A 22,549-nucleotide genomic window follows, 5' to 3' on the forward strand; every position below is an offset into this window, starting at 1 on the left:
TTGGCTGATGTATGTGGGTTTTACATTGTACACAGTATTACCCATTTCTTTCGTACTTTAGGAAAAGTAAAAAAAGTCAAAATAAGACAATATCCTGACATTTACAATTTATTGGTAGCAGTGCAAGAGTAATCGTATTGTTAGTTTGCCTTTAAACGGATCTCAATATCTAAAACATAATCAGCTGAGAGTTTTACATACTTGAAGGGTTTTGCAGGTATACTATTAATTATCAGCATAACTAGACTGTGTGCAGATGAAGATATAGAAATGACAAGTATAGACTCGTATAAGGCTATTCAAGTATAATTGCTATTTCAAGGCATTCATGTTTAAGTGTACACATTACGTGAATAATTGGCAAATTTCCTCTTAAAATGGACATTAAGATGACACAATACAAAGGTAAAAGTATTTGTTTATTTGTTTCTTGAAATTTACGATCAACATCACAATGAAAGAAGAGACAAAATAGATGATTGCTAACCTCTGTGTGTCCTTCCTCGTTATAAACAAAATGCACAAGTAAATAACTAGGGATATAATGGTACTTATAGTAACAGCTAGGAGTAAAATATACATTAGTTCACAATACAAATTATATAAATTCAAAGAAATATAACAAAATGAAATTAGGGCTTGACTTGTTCGACCTTGTGGCAATATGTGGAACATGAACAGATCGTCGCCAGGTACATTGAACGTCTGTATCAGAGAGCAGTCCAAATTTGTTATGTAGGTATTTTAAAAACTGTCGTTGAAAAGAGACCATGTGTTAAGAGACACTGCGGCTGTCAGGTTGAAAGCTATTTTGTGCCAAATGTAAATGAGTCTTTATATGTGTTATCACGTCAGACTTAAAACTTGTTTGTACCTCTCGAAAGAAAAGAAAAATATTGTGAAATGTCTGAGTCATATGAATTTTTCTTAGACTAAGAGTAGAACATAAGTCTACAGACAATAGGTGGTAATATAACGCAAGTAGTCAAAGTGAATTTACATCTAAAAAATTCAGAAACAGCATTAAATAAATATATACTACTTAAATGCCGTACGCTGTATACATTCTTTAAGACTAGGCAGCTATACTTCTAACCAGGGTTGTGTACATGATGACCTATGCCAAAACATCTCGTAACACCAACTGAGAGTCTTATAAATCCAAACATCGAGTTTTCTCTGGCTGTAATGATCGTGTTTGTAACTTGAAATGTTATCCAATCAAAGAGCTCTAGATAACTGCACAGGACTCTGTATTGTAGCATATCCACATGTACTAATATGGGATGGAATTGGTTCTTCACCATGATAACAAAGGACCTTCCACATCTGTTGTAAACAACAGATCTCTTGTAGGGACGCCTGGAGCGAGGCGCCAATTATCCAGCCCAGCTGTGACCTAAGGTCAGCCGCGTGACGTTTTCACTGAGACAATGTGATATATCACATACATCTGGGAGGTGCACAAACAATTCATTTCACAAGTTAGGAACAAGTCATGGCTATCTTTTCCGTGCTTAGTCCGCTGATAACAATTCAGTTGGAGCGAGCTGAGCTATGGGGTTAAGATGAAAGTCTGAAGTAATTTACAAAAAATAGCACATCTATCATCACTACTAAGACGATCAATCAAAGAAGAGGCATTACGTGCGACAGACGCGTTAACGTTTAAACAAGGGTCAATACTTGGGTCACACGGAATGCTTGAATAAGGGGTCGACTGTGTTGATTCGTGCCTTGTTCCGCAGACATCATATCGGCGTCACTGGGCCCACTTAGCCTTGTTGCCTGTCATAAACTGTAAAAAAAAAAATAGAAAGGATGGTTTTAAACGGTACAGTGGTTGCGAGGTGTTTAGTACAACAGACTAGAAGTCGAAAGAACAAGTTGATACGTGAACTTATATAATCCACAATACGAACATAATGGTGAAAAACGTTTATAAAAGATGCTCTGGATATATTAAAGACATTTGTTTCAGTAACTATAACTTACATAACATCTATCTATCTATCAACAATATTAAGTCTTTATAAGACTGACTACGCTGGCTTTAATAGGGAGAAAAAAATCGCCAGGGAAGGTTTGCTACCAGAGGAGATTTTTGTCGCGCAGTAAGCTCCCAAATCGGGGAATTTTCCAGAGGAGTCAGTCAACGCTAATGTTTATATTTCCTCTCTGGTCATACTACTTTTTCGTTATGACACGTTATTGGAGTGAATGATAGAATCATTACAGTAAAACAATTTGATAATTGAAAAGAATGAACATCTACATATACGTGTAAAAAACATAAAGGTAGTTCGTTCTTATGTCAAATTCGAAAGAAAAAAAATGATATGATTATGTTTTCTTCGTTTTTCAATCTGAATTCGTTTCAATGTTAATCATTATAACATTTCTCCATGACCTGTCTACTCTTGATTCGAGGTCAAGCTCGCCAGCTCCTAATCCCATCGATGGCTGCAATCTGATAGGCTCCACAGAATTTTGAATTCTGCAACAAATTATAAAACAAAAATGATTTTAGACCTTCACCTAGGATTCCTGTAAATGTTACATATTAAATTTTAATGAAATTTTGTTCAATACGTTTTGTGACAGTTGTTGATGACTCTTCTCCAAAAGGATAGTGCTATATTAACCTGGAGTGACCTTGAACCTTTGTTGAGGACGGATCCTTGTTTCTTTGGCTTGGAGCTGTTATTGAACTGAATTTGAAGACCACTTTGCGTTTATACGTCGACAATTTATACTAAAAAAAAAAGAATTAAGATAAGATTAAAAAACAATATGGATACTGTTGTACTTTTGTGTTCTCTCGTGTTCAAAGAAGAAATACCTTTTTTACGTTCCTACCGTTTTTCATGATGAAGCAATATGAATTATTACATAGCAGAGCCAGGTTTTCGTTTATACGAGCATGTACATTTATATTTTTCGTGTCATATGGTACTTTTCTTGTTGTTGCATATAATAAGAAAAATTCTATATTCTAAAATTAAAAAAAAGCTTTAAGTGTATCAAATTGCAAGTCAAAATCATCAACTAGTAGTTTTTTTTTTCATTTGCAAATCAGCATTTATTACATGGACGGTACTAATGGGATCGCGTGGCGTAGCTCAAGCGTGGTTGGCCAAGGTAATTGGCATAGGACAGAGAGGTCCCGAGTTTGTGTTATTGAGGAATGCACTATACACGGTTTTCCTCACTTCACTCAGGTTAAAATCAGTACCTGGCTTCGGTTAGGGACACTCTTTAAGTAGGACGTTAAATGGAGGTACCGTGTTAGGAGAGAGCCACACCTTTCCAAAAAGTAGTACGAGCCATGCTCCGGTTTGCGATTGTGTAAACTTTACAGCAGGTATGTAGGCTATAGAGTCTCGTTGGCATGTTGATTTTGGAAGCCTAAAAAGAAAGAAAAAAGAAAATGTACATCAAATAGTACTCTTATACCTATAGTTTACTGCCCTAGAACTTTACTTGTATATCAGATATGACATTAACGAAATAATTGCATCACAGTAGGGAAGTGCTAGTGTTGTGTCCGCCACAACAGACAGGACGTCTGTCACCCGGCAGAAGCACGGTTTACACATGGGATAATGGAGTCTCTACGGACGCAATATGTGTACAATTATCGTCAACAATTTTATACTAGCGTGGGTTTGAAATGTTTAGCATTAATAGACAAAGCACCACACATTGTAGTAGTTTTATGATACTGAATCTGGGCACTTTTCCCCACTCAAAACATAAATGTAGTAACGGTACAATGCACAGTTGCTGTTGTTTTTAATCAAAAATACAAATGCTAAGAAACTAAGACAAGTGACAAGCTTTTCTATAGTCTAGTACTATACTGCACATGGAGGGATAACATAAACTGGTGTGTCTGAACAAAGTCCATGGGTAACTTCTCATGCAGCACATGGGTAGTTTAACAGTCAGAAAAGACAGAGATACATGTAGTACATTTGTCAAAATATTGGGAAGTCTAAGTCCTAGGAATATGTACAATCTGTTACAACACTATGATTACACATATAGTCTAACAATAGGCAAGGTTCATCCCAAATTATCAATAGTCAGTCCACTAAGGTACGTCCGTTCTTGGAAGTCCTTTTCAAATACATTGAGAGGTTATTTATGTACAAGTGTATGTCTTTTTTATGCCAGATCCAAGTTTTTGAGATGGCCCATAAAGCCACAGTAACAGTAAATGTTCTATTTTCGGCTCTTTAGATGTTATTAGATGATTAATTCTTCCGAAATCTCATGAAAAGTGATTTTTTTATGCTAGGCATAGGTCCATATGTGTTGATATATTTGCAAAAGTTACACAGTCTTTCACTTCACATCTAAAGAAAATATGTTCATAGTCACCTATTCTTCCACTGCTACATAGTGCACATGTTGCATCAAATATACAGTTTCATCTTTGATACCCAATTTAATACTTAGTGTCATTACAGATCTGTGTCCTCTTAAAACAATCTAAATATATATTCCCATGCCAGCGTTTTAGTTGGAGATATGGATTACCATTTGTACAGCAGATTGGTTCCTTGACCTGTGCCTGCACTATTGTACTGTACAAAAACTTGCAGGTGTTTTTGCTTTTGATTTGCTTTATTGTTTTACCATCAGGTATACATGTGGTAAGGCTGTTACACTCTAATCTTAGTTACGCCATTGGGCCTATATGGCTTCTTGAAGCTACGGTATAGCTATAAACAGAGTTATATATTCATTTATACCATTAGCTCTTGTGTTAAGGTAAAGCTGAGGATACTGTTCTTGACAAATGAACCTGTCTAAGGGGAAAATGTTTTTTGGATTGTCTAGAAGACATTCATAAAGACCTGGCTAACGTCTGGGAACGAGCGACGCTGCGCCGTGATATATTTTACGGGAAAGACCGTGTTACGTTAGGGTGCTTGCCGTAAGGTTATTATAACAACAGCTGTAAACAGAAGTTATTATCTGAAATAGTTACACCTTTAGCTTTTATTATCAATGATATTGACATTTCTGAAAATAAGACAATCGTAAAAAAAGAACATTGCAATACATATATAAAAAAAAGATAATCTGGTCAATACTTGAAGGTTATAGGCCTACATAAATGTTCTATTTCAGGTACCGAACTGATCCTTACGAAATCCTACCCACCCTGGCTTTTTGGGTAATAAAGCTTTCAAACTAAAGTCCAAATCACTTTGAACCAGTCTACTTATGTAAGAGAGTGTTCTTAACACTATAGTTCTTCGCTCTGTTTCATAACATACTTATGCTTGCAGAAAGTATATGTATAATTACAGTATGATGTTGGAAAAGCATTGGCTGATGTATGTGGGTTTTACATTGCACACAGTATTACCCATTTTTTTCGTACTTTAGGAACAGTAAAAAAGTCAAAATAAAACAATATGCTGACATTTATAATTCATCGGTAGCTGTGCAAGAGTAATCGTTTTGTTAGTTTGCCTTTAAATGGATCTCAATATCTAAAACATAATCAGCTGAGATTTTTTCATACTTGAAAGTTTTGCAAGTATACTATTAATAATCAGCATGCCTGTGTGCAGATGAAGATATAGAAATGACAAGTATAGACACGTATAAGGCTATTCAAGTATAATTGCTATTTCAAGGCATTCATGTTTAAGTGTACACACTACGTGAATAATTGGCAAATTTCCTCTTAAAATAGACATTAAGATGACACAATACAAAGTTAAACGTATTTGTTTATTTGTTTCTTGAAATGTACGATCAACATTACAATAAAAGAAGAGACAAAACAGATGATTGCTAACATCTGCGTGTCCTTTTCCGTTATAAACGAAATGCACACAAAAAGTAAATAACTAGGGATATAATGGTACTTATAGTAACAGCTAGGAGTAAAATATACCTTAGTTCACAATACAAAATATATAAATTCAAAGAAATATAACAAGTGAAATTAGGGCTTGACTTGTTCGACCTTGTGGCAATATGTGGAACATGAACAGATCGTCGCCAGGTACATTGAACGTCTGTATCAGAGAGCAGTCCAAATTTTTTACGTAGGTATTTTTAAAACGTTCGTGGAAAGAGAACATGTTTAAGAGACACTGCGGCTGTCAGGTTGAAAGCTATCTGTGCCTAATGTAATGGAGTCTTATGATACTCAAAATGCAAAATGTTTTTTTTTTTCTTTGCATGTGTTATCACGTCAGACTTGAAACTTTGTGTGCCTCTCGAAGGAAAAGAAAAATATTGTCTGAGTCATATGAATTTTTCTTAGACTAAGAGTAGAACATAAGTCTACAGATAAGAGGTGGTAATATAACGCAAGTAGTCAAAGTGAATTTATATTAAAAAAATTCAAAAACAGCATCAAATAAATATATACCACTTAAATGCCGTACGCTGTATACATTCTTTAAGACTAGACAGCTATACTTCTAACCACCATAATCACAAATGACCTTCCACATCTGATGTAAACAACAGATCTCTTGTAGGGACGCCTGGAGCGAGGCGCCAATTATCCAGCCCATGTGTGACCTAAGGTCAGCCGCGTGACGTTTTCACTGAGACAATGTAATATATCATGTACATCTTGGAGGTATACTAACCATTCATGTCACAAGTTAGGAACATGTAGTGGCTATCATTTCCGTACTTTGTCCTTACTGATTACATATTCAGTTGGAGCGAGCTGAGCTATGTGAGTAAGATGAGAGTCTGGAGTAATTTACAAAAAACAGCACATCTATCATCATTACTAGGACGATAAATCAAAGAAGAGGCATTTCGTGCGACAAACGCTTTAACGTTTAGATAAGGGTCAATACTTGGGTCACACGGAATGCTTGAATAAGGGGTCGACTGTGTTGATTCGTGCCTTGTTCCGCAGACATCATATCGGCGTCACTGGGCCCACTTAGCCTTGTTGCCTGTTATAAACTGTAAAAAATAGAAAGGATGGTTTTAAACAGTACAGTTGTTGCGAGGTATTAAGTACAACAGACTAGAAGTTGAAAGAACAAGTTGATACGTGAACTTATATAATCCACAATACGAACATAATGCTGAAAAACGTTTATAAAAGATGCTCTGGATATATTAAAGACATTTGTTTCAGTAACTATAACTTACATAGCATGAGTTTATAACTTTTTTTGTCATGTGGTACTTTTGTTGTTGTTGCATATGTTAATAAAATTCTATATTCTGAAATTCAAATAATCTTTAAGTGTTTCAAATTGCACGTAAAATCAACCAGGTTTGAGTAACAATAATAGACATGTTAAAGATTATTTCGAAAAGGGCAAGGGATTTTAAGACAGTATCTTTTTAAAATAGAGTTAGGTTTCTACCTTTCCAAGTTTGAAGTGTGATTCTCAGCCGTATCTACCATTTCAGCAGTTCACATTCATGGTGTAAAGATGGTTATAGACGTATATGACCAAGTATTGTATTGGCAAAACGTTAGCAGCTAATGCATTCTATTCTCCACAAACCTCCAGACCACCGTTAGCAAAACATGCGTGACGGTATTTTAGCCTAATCGCCTGGTTAAGATTCGCTTCGTGTCCTGTACACAAAGGACTCAAATTAAGACACCACAAACGCACACCTGGGGTCAGACGCCAATAAATCAGGTGTTACATTAAGTCAGTGGTGACATGTTGCTCGCCGATCATTTCTAAGCCATTAGACGCTAATGAGCCGAAAAGGCTGACGTACGCTGAGCTTGTGGTGGAAAGCCAGACTAGGGAAGGGGTGTGTGGTGGTGGTGGTGGTGTCGGGGTGTCTTTAGACCCTAAAGCCCACTTGGACACTACTCGGAGTATTGATCAACCTCGGCTAGGTCACCCGTGTGAAGCTGTCTGGTAATTAAAGACCCGAAACAGCCAGTGACCCTGGGGTTTGTCTGATGAGATGTCCTTGTGGCATGGTTAGAGGACATTCTAAAGTAGTTCGTGTTAAAAATACCACTGGTCCCTGGAGAATCTTTTCAGTCCTCTGCACCGTAACATTCGTTAGCTGTGGGCTAGTAAGGATAGGATACGGTCCTGCCTTCGGGAAAAAAACAGCTAATGTTAAAACATGTTGTATGTATTTTCCATGTGCTCGTCTATTACTTCTGTATCCACCACCTCATGTAAGACTCTATGGTGCAATTCTGAAATATGTGACCTCATTTGTTTATCTGGGTATACATTTAAATCCTACGCTTAGCAATGACGACTGTGTACGTGCGCAGCTGAAGAGTCTGTATAGTCGTGCCAATTGTATAAATCGCAAGTTCTTCCTTTGTTCTCCACCTGTTAGGAAAAACTTGTTTATGGCGTACTGTTGCCAAAAATATGGCGTGCAGTTATTGAACTCTGTCAGTGCGGGTGCCCTTTCTAAGTGCAGGGTCGCTTACAATAACTGTTTCCGGATTTATTATGAATCTTCCACGACGATGTAGCGCCAGTACCGTGTTTTAAACTAGGCGAAGGAGGGCTTGTTACTCTTTCCTGCAAAGATTAATGACCTCCAATAACACTACTGTCAAACACTTACTGTCTTCAGACTTGTTATACAGAAACACGTTCTTTCGAAACTGTTATGGCTTACTGTACATATAGAGGTTTTTAATGTATATGTATGTATCTTTTGTGTAATTATCGGTTTCTATTTAACCTGAAATAAAGAATAAAGAAAGAAAGAAAGAAAGAAAACAATAACCGCGTCAGGTACTGGAAGAGTTATATTCCGAACTTGCAGAAGGCAAAGTTATACCTTCTTTTCTGCAGATGCAGAAGATAGAAGTATTGACTGACTCTTATCTGCGTCAGCCGAATGGGCACCGAAAACATGTAAATTCTTGTCTGCGAGAAATGAAATCTCACTGACGACTATTTGTACCACTATGAAAGCACAATATTATCAAGGCCATCCTTTAAAAATAAGTAAACAACAGCAAATAGCGATCTTCATGTCTACCTTGTCCTCCCAACGACCTGGAGGTCAAGGGACTAGGTAGGTAGGTAGGTAAACAACATCTAGCACTTCATTTCTTGACTTCTTCTCGGCTCTTTCTGACGGTGATATTACGCATGTAATACTTTAAGGACTATTTCTTTGCAAGTTTACTACAAATCGTAATATGATAATTCTATGGTCCAAATTAAACATTTCGCACGTTTATGTAGCACATAGCTTTAATTACTTCATCTGTGACCACCCAGAAATGCCTGCTGGTGTTGGGAGTAAAGGTTTTTGTTCTTAGAAAAAAAGACAATTAAAGACCAAAAAAAGACAATCGCTTATCGGTCCGGTATTTTGTTCATGCACATTCCTCAGTTTAATTCTGTCTTCGAGCTACGGTGGCGATAGCATAATATTTTTTGCTATAAGCCCGTCGCCATCTTACCTTTATTTTTGTTTCCTTAATAAAAAAGGTGAGAGTGGGAAGAACACCACAACACAGAAATACTTAAAAGCAAACAGTGGCCTTAGATTTTCCGTTCACGAAAAAAAACAAAAAAACTGACCACCCCTGCCGCAGAAAACATGACCTGTCAAACGACATTTTGACCTATCTAAATATCACTCATGTGGAGAAACAATAAATGATTTGACTTGACATAACTTACAGGCAAGTGTGAACAATATTCGGTCTCCATTCAGGGGGGAGAGGGGGGTTTGAAGAGTGAACGATATTCGGTCTCTGTTCAGGGGGTTTGACTGCGTTTGGCTAGAGTCTGCGAATACTTTGTGTAATTCACGTGGGGCTCATCTCTGCAGTGAATATGTTTCAATATTATCTTAACATGTTTAAAAGTTCGGCCGCCAGTTGATGAAAAAAAAATTACAATTGCCTAAGCATATGTGCCAAAAATAGTTACTCAAGCAACTGGATATTGTTTTGAAACGGTCAGACGTTTCGGATAGAATCCACTATCCTTCGTCAGGGACACTGAAGAGTTCTGGAAGAAACAGGTCTTTTATCCTCTAACTATGAATGAAGACAATTTCAGATGTCCAATAGGAAAGGTTGTTAGACAATTCAGACTGAAGACAATTTGGTTTCCAAAGAAAACAAAGTTAAGCCAAAGTGGAATGCTTGACTCAAGTCCAGCAAAATTCCGTAGTTGTTTGTGCCTACTGCAGCTGTTTACATAAAAGACTGGCGTGACGCTCGAGCTCGTTGCAATTTATCAGTATCGCGTCCCAAAACACGTATGAATTAGTCTAGAGATTCGCAAACCGAAGGCCAACGGTTTTTGTTTTTTTTACCCCCCTGGAACACAACCAAGGACTTTCTTTCAACCTCCAGTTTACCGACATCTTAGACCGTGAAGGCCGCTGGTTTGAACGGGGTTTTAGAGGGCCCATTTTTGGGGGAATATCCATTCCCCCCCTCAACAGAAAAGGGGGGCTGCGAATGGAACTTTCCGGCACTTGGGACATAGCATTACCCCCCCCCCCCCCCCCGCGCCAACAAAACTTTTAGCTCCTGTAACTAAAACAACAGGAGTTAATTGACTCATTTGCATTAACTGTGTCTTAGCCTTGCTATCCTATGAAAATCAAATTGTCTTCAGCTTGACTTTGGCTTAGCTTTGTTTTCTTTGGAATCCAAATTGTCACCACTCTGAATTGTCTAACAACCTTTCCTATTGGACATCTGAAATTGTCTTCATTCATAGGTAGAGTATAAAAGACCTGTTTCTTCCAGATCACTTCAGTGTCACTGACGAAGGATAGTGGATTCTATCCGAAACGTCTGACCGTTTCAAAACCATATCCAGTTGCTTGAGTAACTATTTTTGGCGTATCTTATTACCTGGATGTCTAACCTACATCGACGTGCCTAAGCATATGTTTTGGGTGCACTTCACAAATTGTAGAAGAAGGTCGTACATGAATGTTGTGCTTTCAAAAAGGAAAGATTGAACATGTCGGTACGTATATGCATGTTGAGAAATGTTATTATCTCTTTGTTTAGAACGATTTAAGGACATGTGTTTTCACTGTTGTAAATTCGATTTATTGCCCTCATAAAATTAGTAGGTGTAGAACTTAGGTGTCTGCTACTTATATGTTCAAAGTTTCTTTCTGTGGGAAGCTGGCAGACACAACTTTCGGTACATGATAGGAATGTGTAAATTGGCCTCTTCCCAGTCCAGTCCCCGAATTACATAATATCTCGTTATGTTAAAGCAAATGGTGCAGCAGTTAGTAACCAGATACCAATAATGCATTTGGTGTTATGAATATTCTAACACGTATGAATATGGTAGAAAATAGTAAGGAAAGAAATATTATACATTGTTTAAAAAAACTGCTCGTTTCGAATAGATTGTCACAAAGGTTTCAAATGTTTGAATAAAAGGCACCTGACACAAACGAGTCGTGAAACTGACCTCTATTTTTTCATGCTATTTATTTTGTAATCTTACCATACACGTTTACAGAGTGTACTGTTTGGAGGATGACTGATTTTTTTCATTTTCCTTAAAGTTGATTTCAATTTGGTCTTAAGTATACATGCAAAGTGTTATTATTTCTGACTTGGTACTAGATTTTAGTTTCTCTATTTTTTTGCCGTAGCACACAAGGTATACAGTACAGAAATAGAACATAGAATGTGAAGGAAACAAATCAATGTTGGCTTTCTGAACGGAATGACGACCTTGTGAGTCAGGTCAGCACGAACATACACGCATGTCTGTGTGCCATTTGAGGTAAACAAATTTTCTAAGTGACGTAATGCCTGCTGAAGAGATGTGTTTTGCTTCAAATGCAAAAGTACAGAATAGAACAAGTGCACTTCAGGGTGAAGCTATGCTAAGTTCTAAATATTCTAATTATTCTGTGTTAACATTCCGTACGAAGTGACTTTAAGTCTTCAAACGCTAACACAATGAGATAGTCCTGACGGCATCACTGTCGGCACGACTAAACTCCTCAGAACCAACCGGCGTCACCTCGAACGCTTCTTAGCAAAATATTAGCAGTAAAAGCTATAAGGCCTCATTTCTTAGCAGATCTCCAGACAACTGGCAGTAATACATAAAATAATGATCTACCTAAATACGTTACGCTTAGTGTCCTGCACCACAAAGGAATCGATTTAAAACACCACCCAAACACAGCCAGACGCCAATAAATCAGAAAAAGCGGCCATGCGGGTATCTCAAAACGGCCGCGCGCCGGCAGTGTGTGAAGCCTGAGTTTTAGAAGGTCAACTTTGACTGGACAAATCTCGTTTTTAACTTCTGTTGAACATCTGATTGTGCCTACAAGTGGTTTTCCAACTTTTCCAGAACATAGGGATACAAATAATAGCTTGTTTTGACGCATCAAGACAGAGCCACAACCGATGTTATGGGGTGTTGTTTGCTCGAACGGCAGATAGAAAACACCAGCGGCGCGGGCAGAAACTCCTAACCCCCGTCGAGAACTAAGCACCTAGTGATGAATGTGTCAAAGTGATTAGATTTAATAAGCTTATGCCGTTTCGATTTGAGGCAAAGGTAAGAGGAGCACCAGTGTAATTTTTCCGAGTATTACTATACCCACGCGACTCAACCTCTGCTTGAAGAGTAACCTTCATGTACCACACAGCTTAAATTTCTCAGAAACACCTACATTGAAAAAAGAGTTGTCATGATTTGAGCTTTTACAAAATATGCTCCATGATTGATGTTTACTGAATACCTAATGGAAAATATCGCAATGTTAAAACAACACTTGGTATTTTCTTACAGATAACATTCATATGAACTTTTTAAATCCATTTTAAAGGGATTTTAGCATTAAGTGTTGAAAAAAGACATTTTAATTGGCGGAAGGCCAAACTACAGATGACGCCATTTTATGACGCTATATTTGACGTCGTTGCGTCGGCTTTTGACAGCAGAAGTCTTATAACATTACAATGTTAATAAGAAAACTTTATTGGCAACTTTTTGTGTGAAATATTTAGGTAATTTGAGAATTCCCCGTTTAAGCGAAGAATCACTTGATCACGTCATAATTACGTCATATTACGTTACGATGATATACAAATTTCAGGAATTATAAAACTTGACGAGCATATCAATTCTTGACACTTTGGTGTTCGTACAGTAAGCCTTTGAAATCACTAAGGGGGCCGTATGAGCACCCCCCCCCCGGCCAGGGAAAGCAAAACAAAAACTAAAAAACAGTCTGGATAGCGTTGAATACGGACAAAATTGTAAGGACAAGTTACAAATTGTTTACAAATTACCTACCTCAGATAGACTTCACAAATGTTTTGAATGTTTGAAAAGAATGCAACAAACAAAAACGGGTCGAATACTTGACTCTATTTCTTCATTTCTTGTTATTTTTTTTTTTGTAATCGAAGCATTCTACTTTTGCTGGGTGTACTGTTTGGGGGGTGCTTGATCCTTATCATTTCCTTCATACCTGATTTCAGAGTAGCGTTTGATATGAATGCACAGTACTACTCTGCTACATTTTTTCTGCTTAGGTATTAGATTTTACTCCCACTAATCTTTGCCTGTATCGAGGAAGGTATACAAATTATATAAGAGAAAAAGAACAATGGACTGAAGTTAACAGAACAATGCCAACTTTCTGAACGGACAGTTAACCTTGTAAGTCAGGACAGTGCACACATAAAGGCAGTTCAGTGTGCTATTTAAACTTACTAAGCGACGAAAGGCATGCTCAAGAGATGTGTTTAGCTTTCGATACAAAAATGGACAATACAAAACAAGTACACCTCATGGGAACCTTTGATATGTTCCAAAGTTTCTAGAGTTTCACTTTTTTGTCTGGTCTCCAAACAATGACGTAAAAAAAAACAGTCCCAGGGAACATCACTATCGGCATGACAGAATTTCTCAGAGCCAACCGGCGTCATCATTAACATTTCTTACCAAAACGTTAGCAGTTATAGCTATAAAACTTCCATTCTCCGCATGACTCAAAAACACTGTTAGTAAAAACCGCGGAGCGGTAACGTAAGCCAATCTCCCTCATTATGCTACACTTCGCGTCCTGTACCACAAAACACGCCTTGGGCCAGACGCCAATAAATCAGAAAGATGTGTCATATTAACTCAGTGGTGACATTTTGCTCGCCGACAATTTTGAGCCAGTAAAGAGGCCAATGAACGGGAAAGGCTAAAGTACCCCGAGCTTGTAGCGAAAAATCAGAGGAGGGAGAGGGGATGTGGTTCGGGGCCTTAAAAGGACACGTGGTCACTACCCGGGGTATTACCTCGGCTAGGTCGCCCGTGTTAGGCTGTCTGGTGATTAAGACCAGAACTCCCAGTGACCCCTGGGTCATCACTGACAATGTGTCCTTGTCGCAATGTTAGAGTCTATTTTCGAAAAGTTACTTTTATCAAAATACGAATGGTTCCTTGAGAATCTATCCTGTCCTCTGCGCCGTAATATTTGCCAGCTGTGAAAAAGTGAGGAATTTAGATTTTTAAGATTTATACTACGTGATACCGCAGTTAACACATGGGCGCACAACACATAAACACATGTTGGATGGGATTATGATGATACAGAATCTAATCTAATCCAGTTATTATTGACGAACTCCCATCTTTGAGTGCAGAACAACGTTAATTACAAATCTCTAATCGATCATGGCTTTTTTGAGCTCAGAATGTATTAGGTAAATCAGAAGGCAGGAAAACAATATGATTGTAAATGTCTTAATGATTGTAAATGTTAGTAAACAACCCGATTAATCGTGCAGAGAAAACTTGATATACCCGGCCGACGATTTCCTTGGAAAAATCATTATGTAGATCAACTAGCCAATTTAATCTAAGACAAGTGAGTTTTGTTGAATATGACACTGAAACGTATCATGAGTCTACAACCCGCATCCCTCGTTGGACTACATCCCTTGAGGTAATTCATCACAATTCTTAACTTCTTCTGGTCACTTTCTCTATAAAACAAATACTGCTTTGTGAATTATGTCTTTGTACAAATCTTTCTGCAACAAATCGTAAAAGTGTGTGCTTAAGTCAGAATTCATTGGTCCATTCTTGACACTGTATACTTTCATGTACCACAGAGCTTAAATTACTTCATGCATGACCACCAAGTGACGCCTACATACAGGAAGGGAGTGTCATGTCTTGCGCTGTTAGAAAGTATGAACCAAAATGATGTTGCAATTGTGTATATTCATCTATCCACTTATGTGTCGACCGCACGACTGAAAGAGGTAAAAGGTATTATACTGCAACAATAAAACACGTAGTATGGGTTAACCGGGTTAATGGGTTAAATAGCAGTAAAGTAGATGAAGAGGCTATGTAACTTAAATAAAGGCCTTGACTTCATTTGGTCTACGTTTGGATACAGTCTGCAAAGACTTCCTATAAGTTACGTGCAGCTCATACCAGTCTTTTGTTGATTTTTAAACCTTTAATTCAAAAACTTCTGTAAGTTTGACCACCAGGTGATGGGCAAAATTAATTTAATAATGAAGTATAAAACGGGTTTCAAAGTACACATCACAAATAGAACGTCCAGGACGAAAGTGTATTTTGTTTCTGTTCTCCAATTATAAAGTTTTTGCACATACACCCTTTAAGGCGTAAAGAAAAGTAGAGCTGACGTATTCTGCAATATTAATATATTATTTTATCACCAGCTATTATCTATCTATCTATCATTTTCAAGAAAAGTACAGTACATAATGGCTCGTACTAAATGTTATAAGAGATTGAAAAATTTTCAAAACATCTAGAAACAGACTTATCAACATTGACTTTCTTAGGATCCACAAGTAGCTTGACATTTCTGTTATCTGCACTCCATGTGGTCTTTAATGGAAGCAACATGAACTTTCCTGATTCCACCAAATGCCATAATACAACTACACAAGAAAGAAAAAAATAAAACAACAAGCGATGCAATTTCAAGAAAACTACCAATACAGCATCAGTAACTTTGAGGTATATAAACTTCAAGTATTTCGGTGTTTAATATAATTTTGAGAAGACCCCTATTATAATGTTTTGATGTGCATCATAATAGTACCCAGTGTAGTTTCGAGGGTTGGTTTACACAAATACAATATCATTTGACAGAAAAACTACAAAACAATCGCTCTGAAATACATAAGATACAGATTTATGCTGCAAAAAGAAGTTCCTCCGTTTGGTATGTCAGACATTGAATGTACAGTCATGTGTTGTATTGCATGAGACATAAGGTAGAGGCAACGTTTCCTTTTAGCATTGGTTTTAGGTTCTGGCGGTTTGATAGAGTTAGTTGTTGTTGATCATTTTCGGTACCGACTGTTGTTCTACTGGAAGGTGTGTTTATACCATTTTGGGCACTCCTGTGTCTAGTGTCCTACGAAATGAGGCAGAGGTTCTGTGTTGGATTCTCTCATTTACTAGTCAATAGCATAATGTATGTAACACTGTTGCACTGCCTATCTTGGTATCACATCCTATGACAAACCTTGCTACCTGCTCCATATATTGTGCGTTACTTGGGGGCGCGTGATGTTTGAACTGTTGTGAGAACAGTTATCCAGGTGACAGAGTACCAGGGTTCTGCGAATGCAGTTTGTTTCTGATTCTGTTTACCTAACTCAGACATGAGTTAGTTACCTTACTTTTAATCAAACGTTTTAGCACATCGTATTCTAGCAATATATTCGCCATGTTTAAAAAAACGATTTATACTCTGTATAATTTCCTGCTGTATGAATTCCGATTCCTGGGACACAAATTAGATCCTTGATATGTCTACACCCTTACTTCTAACTTAATATCATGTCTTCGCGTTCTTGGTTTTTAACCTTTAGATAAAGAGGTACACACAATGTAAAGAAATCCTAGTCGACTGTAATGTTTCGTTCGCGAGCAAGTTGACGACCCCGCCGCAGAAAACATGAGCTATCTGACGACATGCATACCGTGAGCTTAATTCTTTTCCTTCGAAACGGCATTTTACCCATTTTTATATCTTGAAAATTGAGCCTACCTAATATATGCCTTGTTTAAAATATGGCTACAATTTTATCAAAACATTTAATTTCAATGATGCACAGGTCATTCCAGAAGGACCGAGGATTTTCCTTTCATTTACCTTAGATCTTGTGTCTGCGCCCTATCCGACTGTTTGTCTTTATCATTCAAGTTTATACGAGATGGTCTGTATATGGTCTGTTTACGTACGATTACAGCATTTATTAATGCTTTAAATTCCTCAAATCAATGCAAGATAATAAAAGATGAAAAGGACGTACATATCTGAGAGTAAAATTAGCGCAAAGTGCACAATAGAACCTGGATGATCTTTCTTGCTTGTTCTACCCACCCTTACTTCATACCCGCATGCTGCTAGGTAGATAGAAAAAAAAATAACTACAGAACAACTATGTTTAGGAACAAAAACAATGCTAACCTTCTGTGGGGATTGGTGACGTGGTGAGTCGGGTCGGCTACTTGGGGAATCTGAATGAAATACACCAAGTAAACGTTAAATCATTGTGTCCCTTAAGTAATGAAAAGTTTGTCGGCAAAACGTTACAAGACGTAATAAGAACACAGTTTGCAGAACATGACAGCTGCAAAACTGAGCGTCCTACACTACAAAGGACCCATTAGATCGCTACAAAACACACATGAAGCTAGATGCCAATAAATCTGCCGCAAAAGGTCGTCGGGGACAGCTGTCAACAGTGCGCTAAAATACCAGGTGTACCTGGTGAACATGTCCGATAAATTGGGCCATCGTCTATGTTAAACGCATAATACGGTGCCTGAAGTCCCCGGAAAAAGGTTCAAAACATTTATTATTGTCTTTTTATTTCCTTTAACGAAAGATGTCAACAGTCTGTGCTTGAAGTTATTTGCAAGCGATACAAATATCAGTACCAAAATAACATAAGAGACTTCATAAACATTAACACCAAGCCTGTTTATGTATCAGCACCAAATTTGTTCTGTCTACCAGAATATGCAGCAGAAGGAGGTTAAAGGGTATGATACTACAATAGCACATGTATTGTGGGTTAACCCTCGCCTTGCTGAGGCAGTCTCTTTGGAACACACTGGTATTGGTTACAGGGTTGCACAGCAGGAAAGAGGTTAAAGGTATGATACTACAATAGCACATGTTGTATGGGTGAACCCTCCCCTTTCTGGATTGGTTTTGGGGGTTGGTTTACACAAAAACAATATCCTTTGACAGAAAAATTACCAAACATTCACACTAAAATACATAAGATACAAATTAATACTGCAGAAACAAGTTTCTACGCTTGCTATAATAGACATCAAATGTCTAGTCGTGAGTGGTATTGTATAAGACATAATGTAGAGGCAGCGTTTCCTTTAGCATTGGCTTTAGGTTTTGGCTGTTTGATAGAGTTTACTGTTTTTGATCATTTTCGGTACCGACTGTTGTTCTACTGGAAGGTGTGTTTATACCATTTTGGGCACTCCTGTGTCTAGTGTCCTACGAAATGAGGCAGAGGTTCTGTGTTGGATTCTCTCATTTACTAGTCAATAGCATAATGTATGTAGAACTGTTGCAATGCCTATCTTAGTATCACACCCTAGGACGAATCTTGTTACCTGTTCCATATATTGTGCGTTACTTGGGGGGGGGGGGCGTGATGTTTGAACTGTTGTGAGAACAGTAATCCAGGTGACAGAGATACATATAGTTATGTATCTGCGTATAAAATTAGCGTAAAGTGCATTATAGAAAATGGCTGATCTTTCTTGCCTGTTAAATACATCCGCCACCCTTACTTCATACCCGCATGCTGGTAGGTAAATAGAAATACATTAACTACAGAACACCTATGTTTAGGAACCAAAACAATGCTGACCTTCTGTTAGGATTGGTGTCCTGGTGAGTCGGGTTGGCACCTTAGTGAATCCGAATAAAATACACCAAGTAAACGTTAGGTCCTTGTGTCCTTCAAGTAGTGAAAAGTTTGTCGGCATAACGTTACTACTTATAATACGTAATAAGAAAACAGTTTGCACAACACGAAAGCTGCAAAACTCGTCCTAAACCACAAAGGACCCATTAGATCACTACAAAACACAGCTGAAGCTGGACGCCAATTAATCTGCCGCATAAGGTCGTCGGTGACAACTGACAACCGTGCGCTAAAATACCAGGTCTACTTAGTGAACATGTCCAATAAATTGGTTCATAAGCTACGTTATATATATGGTGCATGACCTGAACTGAATTTGGCATTGTCACATATAAGTATATGATGGCGTCTTCAGTCTGTCATGGGAAAACACACTTATGGCGAATTGTCGAGAAGAAGATGAGAATTCCAATCTAAATGTGTCTTAAGTGATACTAATTTCAAATTAAACTCCACACTACATGATGTGTTTTTATATCACAAACATCTTGTGCTAATGGTGTGTTTACTACAACAGACGGGGCGTCTATCACCCAACAGGAGTACTGTTTATCCGCGTGTTTGAACCACAAACATGCTGTGCTAATGGCGTGTTTACTACAACAGACTGGGCGTCTATCACCGAACACGAGTACTATTTACCCACGTGTTTGAAGCTTGTTTATTTGCATCACAAACATGTTGTGCTAATGGTGTGTTCACTACAACAAACGGGGCGTCTATCACCCAAAAGGGGCACTGTTTACCCGCGTGTTTGAACCGCAGACATATTGTGCTAATGGTGTGTTTACTACAACAGACTGGGCGTCTATCACCCAACAGGAGTACTGTTTATCCGCGTGTTTGAACCTTGTTTATTTACATCACAAACATGTTGTGCTAATGGTGTGTTTACTACAACAGACGGGGTGTCTGTCACCCAACAGGGCCACTGTTTATCCGCGTGTTTGAACCTTGTTTATTTACATCACAAACAATTGTTGTGCTAATGGTGTGTTCACTACAACAGACGGGGCGTCTATCAAACAACAGGGCCACTGTTTATCTGTGTGTTTGGGCCTTGTTTATTTACATCACAGACATGTTGTGCTAATGGTATGTTCACTAAAACAGACGGGGTGTCTGTCACCCAACAGGGCCACTGTTTATCTGACAGTGTGTGTTTGAACCTTGTTTATTTACATCACAAACATGTTGTGCTAATGGTGTGTTTACTACAACAGACGGGAATGTCTATCACCCAACAGGGCCACTGATTATCTGTGCGTTTGAGCCTTGTTTATTTACATCACAAACATGTTGTGCTAATGGTGTGTTTACTACAACAGACGTGGCGTCTATCAAACAACAGGGCCACTGTTTATCTGTGTGTTTTGGCCTTGTTTATTTACATCACAAACATGTTGTGCTAATGGTGTGTTTACTACAACAGACGGGGTGTCTGTCACCCAACAGGGCCACTGTTTATCTGTGTGTTTGAACCTTGTTTATTTACATCACAAACATATTGTGCTAATGGTGTGTTTACTACAACAGACGGGGTGTCTGTCACCCAACAGGGCCACTGTTTATCTGTGTGTTTGAGCCTTGTTTATTTACATCACAGACATGTTGTGCTAATGGTGTGTTTACTACAACAGACAACAGTATATCACCCAAGAGGGGTATGGTTTACCCGCCTGTTTGAACCACGAACATGTTGTGCTAATGGTGTGTTTACTACAACAGACGGGATGTTTATCACTCAACAGGGGCACTGTTTACCTGCGTGTTTGAACCTTGTTTATTCATGAAAGCTCAAATCTGTCCGCATGCCGTTTTTAATTGAGGTCATGACGGAACAGTTAAGGGTCACACAAAACATATAACTGAGGTAAATATACACATATTTTACACATGTTTTACACATACATCATGCAAAATAATTCCTACAACAGAATGAATGCAGGTAACATTAACCATGCCACATTAAGCATCCCCAAAATAAGAATAGTCATTACAGAAATTCAAATTTAACAATGCTTAAACAACTGAAGGTAGTAAATCAAATAACGAAAAAGATTTTTAGTTGATTTTTTGCGAGATTGTAATCGTTAACATCAAGGTGTTTGGGCTATGACCCAGAAGTCATTCCTTAAATTCTATTGATATGGCGGCGACTTTTCTTATTTTATTCGGGTAAAAAGGAATACCTAACTTATGCAAAGGGTCACCATCAGATTTGACTTTGTGTTTAAGGGTAGCCACAGATGTTGCACGGAGAAGAACCTACATGACTAACCACAAAGGGTGAGGGTCCTGTCCACTGTGAACGGTTCAAAACTTAATGTCCTATGGATTCACCTGGAGGTCACTAGACGATATGTACAGGCTGCGTTTACAGATCCTATTGATTTAGCCTAGCCTTTTGTAACTTCATTACAATTCAGCCACTGGCTGCGAAGAAAGAGTAGTGGGCTGTCCCAATGACCCAATAACAAATATAACAAATTAAAGGCTCTATAAACAAGAGACAGGTACACGTTTTACTCCCAAAAGATAAGTCAAAAGAACATTCTGAGACTATGAACAGAATAGTGGCATACTGTTAGCTATAAGCTTAAGTATGCCGTCTGTGTATAATAAAATGAAATGTCGTCTGTTTAATTTTAAAACACAGCAGGTCACTAAACGTAACTTATTACGTAAGTTCATACCGTGCATTTGCGGCACATCTTGTCGTCCTAGTCCACATTACACATTAGTATGGTTCTGAGCTTCTGTTTTGACTCTATACCAGGAGCTTCCAGAGCTTGTAGTACTTATTCCACGTCTGACATCCATGTTAGCCTTGGACTAAGCCTCTGCCCTATTCTCCACAAGTAGATCTCCATTCTATTATCTTCTTCGCTGTTCTCTATTTCCCATTATTGGGACATGCATTATACACCTTAGCTTTCTTCCTCTCACTATGTCTGCCATTCCTCTCTGGTTTGTTTGTCTGTCCCTGTATAAGATGCCCCGTATTTTTCTCAGACATTGTATGGAAGGCATTCAGGGGCTTTTTATCCGCTGCATATACTTCCCATGTTTCGCTCCTATACAACACACAGTATTGACAGTACTGTTGCTTGGTATATCTTAAGATTGCTCTACAGGCTTAGTACTCAAGTCTTCAGCACTTTTTTTTAGATTTCCCCAAGGCTTTTCCAATTCTTTTTTCAGTCATAACTTCATTGTGGCTATATCCATGTGATGTGACCTTGCTCCGAACACAAATCCGTAGTATCTGTCTGCCGCAAGACTTTATACTTAATTCCTATCCATACCTTTCTTCGTATTCTCTCTTACGTAAGTCAACCTAAGATCACGCATGGTTTTAACATAAGCTCACGCACAATATCAAGAGTATTGGTTATATATAAAAATAGAAGTGACAAAATGTCATACAAAGATGTTAAATAGTATTTTCGGTACTCACTCTCATATTTTTCCATGTAACGCCCGGTTATTAGAAACACATACAAAACACATCCCAAATTTTAACAACAAAAGAAGACCGACCTTTTAAACGACTGATCATATGATGAGAGACAAACATGACGTTGCCGATCCATAGCTTTGTAATCCGTCATT

At 38.0% G+C, this 22,549-nt stretch overlaps 1 long non-coding RNA gene across 5 annotated transcripts; it reads right to left on the reverse strand.

Annotated features, from left to right (window-relative positions):
- Window positions 1-406: 406 nt before the first annotated feature.
- LOC118411082 lies at window positions 407-19,331 on the reverse strand. Of its 5 annotated transcripts, none has more exons than XR_004830642.1 (6): window positions 18,878-19,331; window positions 17,443-17,492; window positions 6,849-6,960; window positions 3,285-3,408; window positions 2,411-2,497; window positions 407-1,798 (listed from the first exon to the last, which is right to left on the reverse strand). It is a non-coding gene; the product is annotated as an uncharacterized LOC118411082 (long non-coding RNA). The 5 variants fall into 5 exon arrangements; XR_004830640.1 differs by having other exon boundaries at window positions 3,306-3,408; window positions 18,878-19,329; XR_004830643.1 differs by lacking the exon at window positions 2,411-2,497 and having other exon boundaries at window positions 3,306-3,408; window positions 18,878-19,330.
- Between the last annotated feature and the right edge of the window lie 3,218 nt (window positions 19,332-22,549).

The sequence above is a fragment of the Branchiostoma floridae genome, chromosome 1 (genome assembly GCF_000003815.2).
Source record: "Branchiostoma floridae strain S238N-H82 chromosome 1, Bfl_VNyyK, whole genome shotgun sequence".
NCBI classification, from domain to species: domain Eukaryota; kingdom Metazoa; phylum Chordata; class Leptocardii; order Amphioxiformes; family Branchiostomatidae; genus Branchiostoma; species Branchiostoma floridae.